Here is a 13933-nt window from a genome sequence, read left to right as displayed (position 1 = left end):
TCATTAAGAATTTTTTGTCGAGTACCTATCATGTGCCAGGCATTCTTGCAGGCACTTGGGGATACAGCGGCAGAGATGATTTCTCTTCTGGAGCTTATATTCTAGATGCAGTGAGATAGACAATAAGTGAGTCCTGTATGTAATATCAGGGAATAATAAATGATAGAAAAATAAGGAAGAAGCTTGAGAACAGGGGCCAGGGGATGCCGGCGTGACCTCATAAGAGGTGATCCTGGAGAGATTCCTAATGAAGAGAAAGGTGAGAGAGCGCCCCCAACTTTAAGCCAGGAAGAAACATCCAGCAAGAAGCATGGAGCTGGAGAAGCCAGGGGGTAGGAGAACCAGGTTGTGACATGGAAGCCAGTGGAAGGGTTCCAAAGAGAAAGCAATGACCTGGCCAAATGCTGAGGAGAGCCTATAGAAGATGACAACTAAAGAGTTAGCCACTGGATTGTACCACATGGGTATTGCCACTACCTTAATAAGTGTGGTTCTGGGAGGGGCACAGTGGCTCATGCCTGTAATCCCAACACTTCGGGAGGCCAAGGCAGGCGGATCACTTGAACCCAGGAGTTTGAAACCAGCCTGGGCAACATGGCAAAACAAAAAACAAAAATTGGCAAAAAGCCAGATTGGAGTGAGTTCAAGAAACAATGAGAGAGCAGGAAATGGTGTCAGCGAGTATGACAGTTCTTTCAAATATTTTTACTATGAAGGGCACGTAGAGGAATGGAAGAACAGCAGACTAGGACACAGGGTCAAGAGTATTTTCTTCCTGCTATTTTTTTTTTTCCTCTCTTTTTTTTTTTTTTGAGATGGAGTCTCGCTTTGTCACACGATCTCGGCTCACTGCAACCTCTGCCTCCTGGGTTCAAGCAATTCTCCTGTCTCAGCCTCCCGAGTAGCTGGGACTACAGGCACACGCCACCATGCCCGGCCAATTTTTGTGTTTTTAGTAGAGACGGGGTTTCACCATGTTGGTCAGGCTGGTCTCCAACTCCAGACCTCGTGATCCGCCTACCTCAGCCTCCCAAAGTGCTGGGATTACGCGTGAGGGACCGCACCCAGCCTGCTGTTTTTTTCCTTTAGATGACAGGTACTACTGCATGTTTCTGATGGGGACTATCCATCAGAGTGAGAAACTGATGATGCAAAAGGGAAAGGAGATAGCTGCAAGTATGAAAGCCAAGAGAGGACAGGATCTCATTCACACGTGTGTGCTGGTAGGTTAGTAAGTTTAGTATAGGAAGATGATGAAAGTAGCTTCTAATTGCTTCTTCTCTCAGTGAAATAAGCCAGGTCATCAGCTGAGAAGTGGGTATAGAAACATAGTGGACCTGAAAGTGTCAAGAGTCCCCTTGAGGTTTGTGGCCATAAATTAAAAGCAAGACAATGCAGAGAGATATGTGTTTTCTCTAGGCAGGATCATCAGCCTGTAGCTGAAGGAGAGTGAGCAGAGGGTGGGCTTAACCAAGGATAGGGTTTTCTTTCCGAGGACAGTAAGACAAAGCGGGGAAAGGTCAAGGTAGTTGAGGGTATATGCAAGAATCTGAGCTGGGTAAGGAGGACAAGAAAGGGATGATGAACAATGAAAAAGAAAGGGCCACCAGGTCAGAAGCCCTTGTAGGTGAAAGCTAGGTGGAACCGAGTACTAGAGGCAATAAGACAAAAGAGAAAAGGGGACGGTCAGACTGGTGAGTTTGTCCAGATTTTGCTGGAGGTGCAGTTATCAGTAATGATTAGGTCTACAACCACATTTTTCAAATAATGGGGTGCAAGTTTAGTAGGTAGTGAAATCAGTTTAGTGGGTCAGAAACAGCATCTTATTATTTTAATGAAACAACAAAAAGTATGAAAGTATATCATACCCAGTAAGAGTAAATACTGTTTTGTGAAACATCTGTGTGTTTGTATTGGGTCATCACATAAGATATATTTCTCCTATGGCTTGGGGTTAAAAAAAACTTCAAAGACACTAGAGTAAGGGTTCTTGACCCTGGGACTACTGACATTTTGGATGGCATAATTCTTTGTTGTGTGGGGCTGTCCTGTGCATTGCAGGGTGTTCAGTAGCCTCACTAGAATGTCAGTAGCATCTCTTCTTCCTCCAAAGTTGTGCCAAAAGAAGTCTCTAGACATTGCCAAATATCCTCCTTGTCTAGAATCAGTGGTCTAGAGATAACCATGTGAGCGATGGCTGAAGCAGGGTAGAGGAAAAGATAACTGAAAGAGAGTTGGTCAAGGGACTAAGAGGTTGAGAATTGGGTGGACAACCTATATAGATATTCAAGTCACCAAAAATATTGATGGGAGGAGGGACTGTGGGCCAGATGCTAAAATCTCCAAAGAATGAAGCAAGGTGACTCAGAGGACTGTAGACGAGTGGTCCTCTACCCTGGCTGCACATTAGAATCACATGGAGAACTTACCCACCAATGCCCAGGCCCCATCCCAAAGCAACTACATCAGAACCTCCAGGTGATTCCAATGTGCAGCTAGGTCCAGGAACACTGCAGAAGAAACCCATCCTGCAAAGCCCCACTTAAACATGACCTCCTTCATGACAATTTCCCTTCCAGGTCTCTTTGTTTCCTGCACTCCACTATCACTACCAATTCTGCTTTGCTTAGAGCTGACCTAGGAAATCACTAGAAAAACATTCAAGGCTCTAAAACTAAGTGGCTGGCACTCCAGCCTGGGTGATAGAGCGAGACCCTGTCTCTAAAAATAAACAAAACAAATTAAAACTAAGTGGCTGAAAACAGAATAAACGTTCACCTGCTAAAAAATTTTAGAACTAGGAGATCAGTGAGAAGGAAAGCTTTTTAGGGAATACTCTGCTTGAGCTCTGGTTCATCCAAGTCTCTCAAGGACATCCAGACAAGCGAGGGTCCCAGAGGACAGCCAAACACTTATGTGTCACTGATAAGCATCATTAGAAACAAAACCCCTTTGGAAGGCCGAGGAAGGCAGATCGCTTGAGCTCAGGAGTTTGAGACCAGCCTGGGCAACACGGTGAAACCCTGTCTCGGCTAAAAATAGAAAAATTAGCCGAGCATGGTGGTACATGGCTGTAATCCTAGCTACTTGGGTGGCTAAGTCAGGACAACGGCTTGAACCCAGGAAGCAGAGGCTGCAGTGAGCCCAGATTGCACCACTGTACTCCAGCCTGGGTGACAGAGTGAGACCCTACTTCAAAAAAAAATAAAATAAAATCCGGAAACATAACCCCTTTGCTGACACTGAAATAAACATTTGTTGAAATAAATGGCTACTGCGCTTAATTTCCTCAAAAAAAATGCATGAATGATCGGATTGTGACACAATTTATGCCACGTTTATCATCTGGTCACCATATTATTCTCAATGCCCTTCACATGTAGCCAACATTTTATTAAAAGAAATCAATGACATAAAATCTTGAATATGCATGTATGACATGAAAAAAACCAGGAATCAGAATCTCCTCTTTCCCAAGAGAATTCACTATAGACTATTTAAAATGATACCCATGAATTCTCACTTTCACTGCTGATGAAACATACATCTATCTATAAAACATCATTAAATCCCCAAATATCTACAACAAATTCAGACAAGAATTAAGTAACATGACTCAAATATTAATTTTTCCCAGCTTGGGGAAATTGGCAGAATTGCATTAAATGTCCCTTGACTGAGATTCTAACTTTCACCTGTATTAATCCATTCTCACACTACTATAAGGACATACCCAAGACTGGGTAATTTATAAAGGAAACAGGTATATTGAGTCACAGTTCAGCATGGCGGGGAGGTCTGAGGAAACTTACAATAACGGCAGAAGGGGAAGCAAACATGTCCTTCTTCACATGGCAGCAGGAGAGAGAAGTGCCAGGCAAAGGGGGAAAAGCCCTTCATAAAACCATCAGATCTCGTGAGATCTCACTTACTATCACAAGAACAGCATGGCGGTAACCGCCCCCATAATTCAATTACCTCCCACTGCTGTGGGGATTATGGGAACTACAAGATGAGATTTTTGCGTGGGGACACAGCCAAACCATATCATTCCATCCCTGCCCCCTCCCAAATCTCATGTCCTCACATTTCAAAACATAATCATGCCTTTCCAACAGTCCCCCTAAGTCTTAGTTCATTGCAGGATGAACCCAAAAGTCCAGGTCCAAAGTCTAATCTGAGACAAGGCAAGTCCCTTCCACCTATGAGCCTGTAAAATCAAAAGCAAGTTAGTTACTTCCTAGATAAAAGGTGGTACAGGAATTGCCTAAATACACTCATTCCAAATAGGAGAAATTGGCCAAAATAAAGGGGCTCCAGGCCCCATGCAAGTCCAAAATCCAATAGGGTAGTCATTTGACCTTAAAGTTCCAAAATGCTCTCCTTTGACTCCATGTCTCACATCCACATTACACTGATGCAACAGATGGGTTCCCATGACCTTGGACAGCTTCACCCCTGTGGCTTTGCAGTGTACACCCTCCCTCTCAGCTGCTTCACAGGCTGGTGTTGAGTGTCTGCAGCTTTTCCAGGTATGTGGTGCAAGCTGTTGGTGGATCTACCATTCTGGGGTGTGAGGATGGTGGCCCTCTTCTCAGAGCTCCATTAGGCAGTGCCCCAATGGGGATCTGTGTGGGGGTTCCGACCCCACATTTTCCTTCTGCACTGCCCTAGCAGAGGTTCTCCATGAGGGCTCCGCCCCTGCAGCAAACTTCTCCCTGGACATCCAAGCATTTCTTTCTTTTTTTTTTTGTTTGAGACGAAGTCTCGCTCTGTCACCCAGGCTAGAGTGCAGCGGCACATCCAGGCATTTCTATACAGCCTCTGAAATCTAGGCAGAGGTTCCCACACCTCAATTCTTGTCTTCTGCACACCTGCAGGACCAACATCAAGTGGAAGCTGCCACGGCTTGGGGTTTGCATCCTATGAAGCAATGGCCTAAGCTGTACTTTGGCCCCTTGTAGCCACTGCTGGAGCGGCTGGGATGCAGGGCACCAAGTCCCAAGGTTGCACACAGCAGGGGGCCCTGGACCCAGCCCAGGAAACCATTTTTCCCTCCTAGGCCTCTGGGCCTGAGATGGGAGGGGCTGCCGCAAAGGTCTCTGGTTACTTATGCAAATTTCTGCAGCTGGCTTGAAATTCTCCCCAGAAAATGGGTTTTTCTTTTCTACTGCGTCAGGCTACAAATCTTCTAAACTTTTATGCTCTGTCACCTCCTAAATGCTCTGCTGCTTAGAAATTTCTTCCCCCAGATACCCTAAATCATCTCTCTCAAATTCAAAGTTCCACGGATCTCTAGGGCATGGGCAAAAAGCCACCAGTCTCTTTGCTGAAGCATAGCAAGAGTCACCTTGGCTCCAGTTCCCAAGAAGTTCCTCATCTCCATCTGAAACCACCTCAGCCTAGAATTTATTGTCCATATCACTATCAGCATTTTGATCAAAACCATTCAACAAGTCTCTGGGAAGTTCCAAACTTTCCCACATCTTCCTGTCTTCTTCTGAGCCCTCCAAACTGTTCCAATGTCACTTCCACATTTTTAGGTATCTTTATAGCAGCACCCCACTCTCTGCGGTACCAATTTACTCTATTACCCATACCCAAGACTGGGTAATTTATAAAGGAAACAGGTTTAATTGAGTCACAGTTCAGCATGGCTGGAGCAGGGGGCAGTTGGGGGACCTCAGGAAACTTACAAACATGGTGGAAGGGAAAGCAAACACATCCTTCTTCACATGACAGCAGGAGAGAGAAGTGCCAAGCAAACGGGTAAAAGGCCCTTATGAAACCATCAGGTCTCGTGAGATCTCACTCACTATCATGAGAATAGCATGAGTATAGCACCCCCATGGTTCAATTACTTCCCACCAGGTCCCTCCCATGACACGTGGGGATTATGGCAACTACAGTTCAAGATGAGATTTTGCATGGGTACACAGCCAAACCATATCACATCCATAACATAACATGGAAAAGAGCACAAGACCCATGGAAGAGAGGTAGCTAGTTCCTCTAAACGAGTGGTTCTCCATAGAACTCATCAGTTCTATCAAGATTACAAAAATCACATTAAGAGTCTGGGTTGAAAATGGTAGAAGCATAACAGCCAGCTAAGCCAGGGATCGTATGGAAAGAAACCTGGGTTCAAACACCAGCCCAGCCCTCTCTGGGTGATCCACAAGATAAGACTCTTCTGGAAACTTGTTAATAATGCAAATCAAACCCCACCAAGGACCCAAGGAATCTGAAACTCAGGCCCAATAATCTGGGGTTTAACAAGCCCTACAGGTGATTTGCACGCATTTTAGTTTGGGAACCACTGATGTAATCTCAAGCATGGTTTTCAAATTGTGCAGCACAGCCCTGGTTTCCAGTGGGTTGAGATTCTGGATCTCCCATCAGGATTCAGAGAGTCACACAGTATGTACTTTTTTCAATGTAGAGCAGGGTGTGGTGGCTCACACCTGTAATCCCAGTGCTTTGGGAGGTCAAGGTGGGAGGATAACTTGAGGTCAGGAGTTCGAGACCACTCTGGGCAACACAGTGAGACATGGTCTCTACAAAAAAATATCAAATACAAGTTAGCCAGGTATGGTGGCAAGTTCCCGTAGCCAGTTTCACAGGAGGCCGAGGCAGGAGGATCACTTGAGCCCGGGAGTTTGAGGCTGTAGTGAGGTGTGATTGTACAACTGCACTCCAGCCTGGGCATCAGAGAGACCCTGTCTCTAAAAATATTATTCAGATAAAAAATAAAAATAAAATGTGAAATGCTTTTGAAAGGTTGGCTTTAGCTGCAACTGGCAAAAACTCATCATTCTAACAAGATTTCAAAAATCACATTAGGAGGCTGGGTTGAAAATGGTAGAGGTGGAACAGCCAGCTAAGCCAGAGATCGTATGGAAAGAGACTTGGATTCAAACACCAACCCAGCCCTCTCTGGGCCTCAATTAGGAAAACCAAGTTTGAGGAGATGCTGCTGCTATCCAGAAAGGCTTCTCAGGCCAGGCACCGTGGCTCATGCCTGTAATTCCAGCATTTTGAGAGGCCGAGGAAGGTGGACTGCCTGAGCCCAGGAGTTCCAGACCAGCCTGGCCAACATGGTGAAACCCCATCTCTACTAAAAACACAAAAATTAGCTGGGAGTGGTGGCGCATGCCCTTAATCCCAGCTACTTGGGAGGCTGAGGCATGAGAATTGCTTCAACCCAGGAGGTGGAGGTTGCAGTGAGCCAAGATCATGCCACTGCACTCCAGCTAGACCCTGTCTAAAAGTGGAAAAAAAAAAGAAAGGCTTCTCAATTGGCCAGAAGCTCTCCCTGCAGGGGCCACTGTTGGTCTTCCTTCAGCATGGGATCAGAGAAAGTTAAGATAAAGGAGAGTGCTTGTAAGAGCTTTCCTGAGCTCTTACTTTCACCACCTCCTGGGGCAGAGGGAAACAGTTTTTCTGAAGCTATCCTTTACACTGAAGGTATACTCTACTAAAAGTTGAGAAATCAAAGATTTTACAAAATAATTAATTGAAAATTTCCAAAGAGATAAGAGATTACAATGAGAGGCATCAGAGAAAGTAAGCGTGATACTTCCCAGCCTTTTTTTCTAAATGGTTGCTGGTGAGTTTCTTATCCATTAACCAAATATTTTTTAACTTGTTTTCATATAGAAAAGCCTGCGTGTTTGAACAAGTCAACCAACTGAAGCGTACATGGAGAAAGTTAATTACCTCTCCCTCCTCACTGCTAATCTTAAACAATATTTAAGTTTTGGGTGTCCTTACACATCTTTCTCCAAGGTCATATACATAGGGCTTCTTTTTTAAAATCAGAAATAAGGCCAGGCACAGTGGCTCATGCCTGTAATCATAGCACTTTGGGAGGCCAAGGCGGGTGGATCACTTGAGGTCAGAAGTTCGAGACCAGCCTGGCAAACATGGTGAAATCCGTCTCTACTAAAAACACAAAAATTAGCCAGGTGTGGTGGCGGGTGCCTGTAATTCCAGCTACTCGGGAAGCCTAGGCAGGAGAATCACTTGAACCCAGGAGACAGAGGTTGCAGTGAGCCCACATCAAGCCACTGCACTCCAGTCTGTGCGACTGAGTGAGACACCATCTCAAAAAAATAAAAATAAAAATAAAAAATCAGAAATACGGTCATGCAACATACATATGATACTCTGCAACTAGCTTTTATTTTATGTATTATTTTTAATTATGTTATGCACAACCCTCACAAAATAATCCATACTATGGATGTACCTTATTTTATTTGTTTTACTAATGAACATTTGTTGCTTCTGGTTTATTTACTGAAAAAAATCCTACAACAGACACCCTTACACACAGATCCTTACATGTCAATGTTTTTCCTAATGTAAAACAAGGCTGCAAATGTGGGATTGCTGGCTCACATGGCATGTGTGCTCCAAACTTTCACAGAAATGATCTGCTTTTCCAAAAGGTTGTAGCAATTCACACTTATATCAATGGTCTGAGAATTCCCACCCTGCCCCGTGGAACAGAGAGTATTACCAACCTTTTAAAAGATGTATCAATTGTATGGACAGGAAATAATATCTGTTTTTAAATTTGTATTTCTCTGTCCACTAGAGAAGGTAAGAAGAGACGCAATAATTTGCATCCCTTGTTCTGGGAACTGCCTGCTCACATCCTTTTCTCATCTTTTTATAATGTTGTATTTCAGTTACTATTTCATCACATTCTCATCTCCCCACCCTCTACCCCACCCCCGCCCTGGCTACTAGATACACAAAGTACAAAAGAGTATCACCTCCTCGGAACACAATGTGTGGGCATTGTGAGGGCAGGGGATATCTTCTCAGCATAAAGTACATGGTAAACCCTCAAAAACATACACTGAATGAGTGAATAACAGACGTAGGGAATTAAGTTTGTTAAAACTGCAGCTAAAAGAGTAAAAAGAAAATACAAATGTTCATTCCTTGTTCTACATTTTCAGAACAGCATCAGTTTGACTGAAATTAAATTGTTGATTAAGAGAAAAACAAAATCATGGTCTTGGCACTGTCTCTGAAACTCCACTGTGAAATGGGTGGCAAATGAGCCCAGTCCTAATTCATAGCTCTGGGTGACATATAAAGACTCTCACAACTAAAGCATTTTGTACCCAACCTTGTCCACCAGCTGTTATTCAAATGGCACCTGCCCCAAGCCAAAGATTGTCAGGGTGGTCAACACACGAGAGGTCTACCTTAAGCATGTTATCTTCCCCTCCTCCACCCTGACTTCTTTGCCTTTCTCCAGGTTATTGAGGAGGGGGTGTGGGCCCTGCAGGGGAAATCTGACAGAGTTCACATTCCCTAACTCTTTGAACTTTAGGCAAAACATCTGGTCATACCCACCATTTATCCCTATTATTTGTAATAGTTATGTGTGGCTTAGGTTTTAACTAGTCTCCTTATTAGATATAAAAGTAATACGATTAAAAAGTTCTGGGGAAAGTACTGTAATTAAAAAGGCACCAGTGGGTATGTTAAGCTGTAATTCCAGGCCTGCTTATTATGTTTTCCTTCTTGTCTTTAAAATTTTTGTACCTAATAAAAATAACTGAATTATTTAGCTCTTTTTGAGTACTTCCTGTACTGGCCAACCACCACTCAAAATCATCAAGAAAACATTATGACTCAAAAGTTCTGGAGCAGTAATGTCACAGATCACAAGTTGTAGACACTGTCTCAAGAGTCTGGACATGCCACACACACATCACAACACCACTAGACAGAATGGTAAACAGGCAACTTTCCAAAACACATACTCGTTTTCTAACCTTTTGAAGTTACAAAATCTTAAAAGGAAAAAAATGCAAGAATTTTGGTCAAGCCATTAAGTTATGATGATTAAGAATCAGGTTGGCCAGGTGCGGTGTCTCATGCCTGTAATCCCAGCACTCTGGGAGGCCGAGGCGGGTGGATCACCTGAGGTCAGGAGTTCAAGACCAGCCTGGCCAACATGGTGAAACCCTGTCTCTATTAAAAATACAAAAATTAGCTGGGCATGGTGGTGCGTGCCTGTAGTCCCAGCTACTTGGAAGGCTGAGGTGACAGAGCAAGACTCCATCTCAAAAAAAAAAAAAAAGAAAAAAAAAAGAATCAGGCAAGAGGCAACAAAGCACAATGTATAACAATTTGTTGAGAGAGGCATTTAAAAAAAAGAAAAATAATAAGGTAGTAAACTTGGGAATAAAGATTGGAGGGTTTGCAATAAAGCTTCTCTTTTTTATTATGTAAGGTTTAACATGTATAAAATATATGTGGCATATACATAGTTAGAAAGCATAATGCTAAAATGCATAAATACCTATTTAGATGCATAGTTTTTTTCTGAGCATAGTTGGTAAAAATTTATATCATTCACCACCTGTAATCTTCCTTTACTGCTCTAGAGAACTAATGATGTTCTGGGAGTGAGGGGTGAAGGAGGGGAAATCAGGTTAATTTTGAGAGAGAAAAGACAGATATTGACTAGAAAATAACATACTCACCTCTTCCTAAACCCTAATTTCACTTTAAAATACTCTAGGGAACAGTGTTTGGAAAAACCTGAATGAGTCAGCAGTAGATGAGTTCAAAACACATATATAGCCTATGCCTGTACAGAATATCCCTAGTAACTCATTCAACAGGGTCAAGTTGTTAAAAGTTCGCTTTCTCTTTGGAGGTAGAAGCTCCACATCAATGCCAAAAAGAGAAACCCTCTAATATTCTTTGGAATCTCCCTGATAACTTAAATGGTTACAAAGGCAGAAAGAAACCAGTGGCTTCCCCAATCTGAAGAGACCTGTTTCTGTGATTAAGGTGCTCCCTCTAAGACTGGAAACTTAAAACGGATTGAGGCTTTCTGCAACTGATTTCTCTTCTAAATCAGCTATGCTAATTTTGGAAAAATATATCTTGGGCTCTGGGTGTTTTCCACTATTCTAGTGCTCAATGAAAAAAAAAAGGCATTCGTGTAGGCATCCCTCTTCTCTCAAGGCCACTTGTCACACCCACCGCCATCCTCTGATTTTGCATAAAGGTCCCAAATAAGCAATCAAGGTAGGTAAAATCTTGGCTGACATTCATATCGGAGTCACTGTTGCAGGCGCTTCATGAAATGAATCAGGGAAAGAGCTGCCTAACACCTAACATCTCCAGGCACATCTCCCACAGGAGAGCCTCTCCCCTCTCTCTGCACACCTAACCCCCAACCCCAGAGGTTTCTGTGGTCCCTTCTAGCCTCTTCAGTGAAGAAGACCGGAAGTGCCGACAAAACCTCAATACTATGACATCATTTCGGTAACACTCCAAGGAGAACACGTTCCTGCAATTGGCTGTCTGTAGGTCGGCAAACACGCCCGTGCCCTGTCCCATCACAAAGCAGAGGTCACAGTCTATTTCAAAAGTAAAGATTCCCCACTCCCGCTTCCCCCTCACTCTAGAGAGGTCGCTGCCTCCAAGCTCTGGAGAAGGGAGGTCAGCGTGCAACCTTACAATGCCGCAACTTAACACACCCAGGTATTATTAATGGAAAAGTAAGTGGTACTTACAGCACCAGGGCAATTTACGTGTATTTTGGGGTCCACTTCTCCAAGACATCATCCCTACCCAACCGTCTTTAATTATGTCTTTGACAACGCCAACACTTCAGTTCATTCCTCTCTCATCTTCTGGAAAGAACCAGAAGTTTTCACTATGAGACACAGGAATTCTGGCCTAAGTTGTCCCAGCTCTTCAAGGACAGCAAGAATCCAAGTTTCCCCACGCGTCACCTGAAGCCCCAACTTCTGGAAACGCCCTCCTTTCCTCGCCTCTACGAGCTGCGAGAGCAGAACACGCAGCCGCGGGCGCTACTGCTGTCGCCTCTAAAGCCAAAGAGGCGACTGGAAGCTCAGGCTGTTCGGCGGCCTCGGGGCGACCACAGGCCAGGCCCTGGTCCCGATCCACGAACCAAGGCGCCTCCTCTCCCCCAGGAAGTGAGCTACCGCGCCCCTCGGAGCACCCAGGCGAGCCCGGGCACCGGGAGAACGCTCTACACTCGGCGCCCAGCCCCGGGACGCCGCCAAGCGCACGGCTCCGGCTGAGCACCCGGGCAGCGGTAGCTGCGGGGAAGAGGGGCGTGTTCCCTGAGCCTCGGAGCCCCAAGGCCGGGTCCAGGCGGGACAGAGGAAGGCGGCAAGCCCAGCACGCTGTCCGTGACGGCGGCTCTCGTTCCCAAGCCCCGCCGGCTGGCGTGGCGACGCGCTGTAGTCCGCGCGCCCTTGCGGGGACAGCAGTCGTGCGCGCCTTGCGCGGCCGCCTCCGCGCCTGCCTCGGCGCGCAAACTTTCCCGGCGACAACCGATCAGGCCTCTCCGACTGGGGCGCGGGGCTCTCCCCGGGACCCAGAAACTGCTCGCCCCCTCCCCTCCGCAGTCAAGACCCACTGAAAATATGGCGCCCTCGAAAGTCGTTCCTCGGTCCCCTCAGGGATCCCGAAATACTCGTCTCCAGGTCCCTCCAGCTTCCAATGGGCGCAAAATTTCAGCTCGTGGGACCGAGGAAGGAGAGGGAGCTGCTGAGTCTGTGTGAGGCCAGCCGCACTGGATGCAAAGCCTGTCCCCGCTCTCGGCCCGGCACTGCCCCCGTCGCTCAGCGGCCAGCAGTTCGCCCGTGGCGAGATTGCCAAGTAAAGGGCAGTCGTGGGATCGGCAGGTCCGAGTGTCCGGCACTGGAGAAGGAACTCCGCACTGGCGGGCTGTCTTAGCCCAGAGCCTCGGCGGGAGACTTGTTTGCAAAGTGGCGCTGGAGTCCCGGCGGCCAGTGCTGGAATGAAGCTGCTCCTCCAGCGCCAACTCTTCTGCCGCGGGGGCCCGGCTGGGGTCGAGGGGACACTCTATGCAGGCGGGGCCGCTTTTCAAAGCCCAGTTACCGGAAACCCAGCGAGAGCCCCAGAGGGGACCGGCTGCCCACGGCCAGGAATCCGCTCTCTGGCGCCGGCTGCGAGGCTGTTTGCAAACCGCTGCGCCCGGGTCCAGTGCAGTGAAACATACATGTGCAATAGACAGGTGCATTAATTTCATTTTATTTTTATTTTCCTGCAAGAAGCCCTCCTAGACCATCAAATCTGGGAGCTTTACGGGTTTTTCCTGCATTGGCATCACTCACGAGAAGCAAAAGGGAGGAAAAAAAACCCCACATTTTCCTTCTGGAGAGGGGAGGGAAAAGACACGAGAAATTCATGCAACGTGCATGCAGCTGGAGGAAGAGGAAAACCCGAGTGAGCCGTGCGCCTTACCGGGGGATGCATTTACTGTCTCATTGCAGAGCGCCTGCCCGGGAGTGCAGCCCGCGTCCCCCCGCGCGCTGGGCGACCACTCCGCTCCCGCAGCCGCCTCAGCCGCTGCCGCCGCCGCTGGCTCCGGGCGCGGAACAAGAGCCGAGGGCGAGCGCGAGCGCACTGCCCGCGAGCGCTGGGAGGGCAGGAAGCGCGTCATCATTCGGGGACGGCGCGGCGCCGGTCCGGCCGCGGCGTCGCGCGGCACCGGGGCTGGGCCGCCACCGAGGCTCAGGCGCCCCTCCTGGGTTTCCTCCCACGCGTGGTGATGCTGAAAGGGTCCGCGAGGGAAAGTGATGCACCGGCCGAGCTGTCACGGGGAAGGGAGGCTCGGGGTGACCCCGGCTTCCCAGAATTGGGGCTCTGCTGTGTAAAGGGGATGACTGGAGGACACAGCGTCTTGTGGGCTGGGGCCCCTAGGTCCGCAGAGTGCCCTCTCGGGACCTCTGGCCCGGTCCTGGGGGAAGCGAGGTGTGGCTAACTGGAGGGCCGTGGTGGGCGGTGGGGTCTCGCTGCGAAGCGGAGGGCCGTGACCCCAGGCGAGCCTGCTCCTTTCAGCACAAGGACCCTGAAACCTTGCTGGTCAGGTGTCACTTAGGAATTTAGAGAA

At 47.1% G+C, this 13933-nt stretch overlaps 1 protein-coding gene across 9 annotated transcripts in view; it reads right to left on the bottom strand.

Annotated features, from left to right (window-relative positions):
* Positions 1 to 13411, bottom strand: part of TLN2 (talin 2) — a 450464-nt gene extending 437053 nt beyond the window's left edge. For 5 of the 9 annotated variants that reach the window (XM_024349234.3, XM_063794170.1, XM_054666988.2 and 2 more), the window contains exon 1: positions 13285 to 13411. The gene's annotated coding sequence lies outside the window, so the exon portion shown is untranslated. Of the gene's footprint in view, positions 1 to 11558; positions 11701 to 13284 lie in introns of those variants that run through there. The other 4 variants (XM_054666987.2, XM_024349236.3, XM_054666986.2 and 1 more) reach the window with 2 other exon arrangements.
* Positions 13412 to 13933: the final 522 nt, after the last annotated feature.

This window comes from Pan troglodytes, chromosome 16 (genome assembly GCF_028858775.2).
Source record: "Pan troglodytes isolate AG18354 chromosome 16, NHGRI_mPanTro3-v2.0_pri, whole genome shotgun sequence".
NCBI classification, from domain to species: Eukaryota; Metazoa; Chordata; class Mammalia; order Primates; family Hominidae; genus Pan; species Pan troglodytes.
This window is presented reverse-complemented; position numbering and strand designations above follow the sequence as displayed.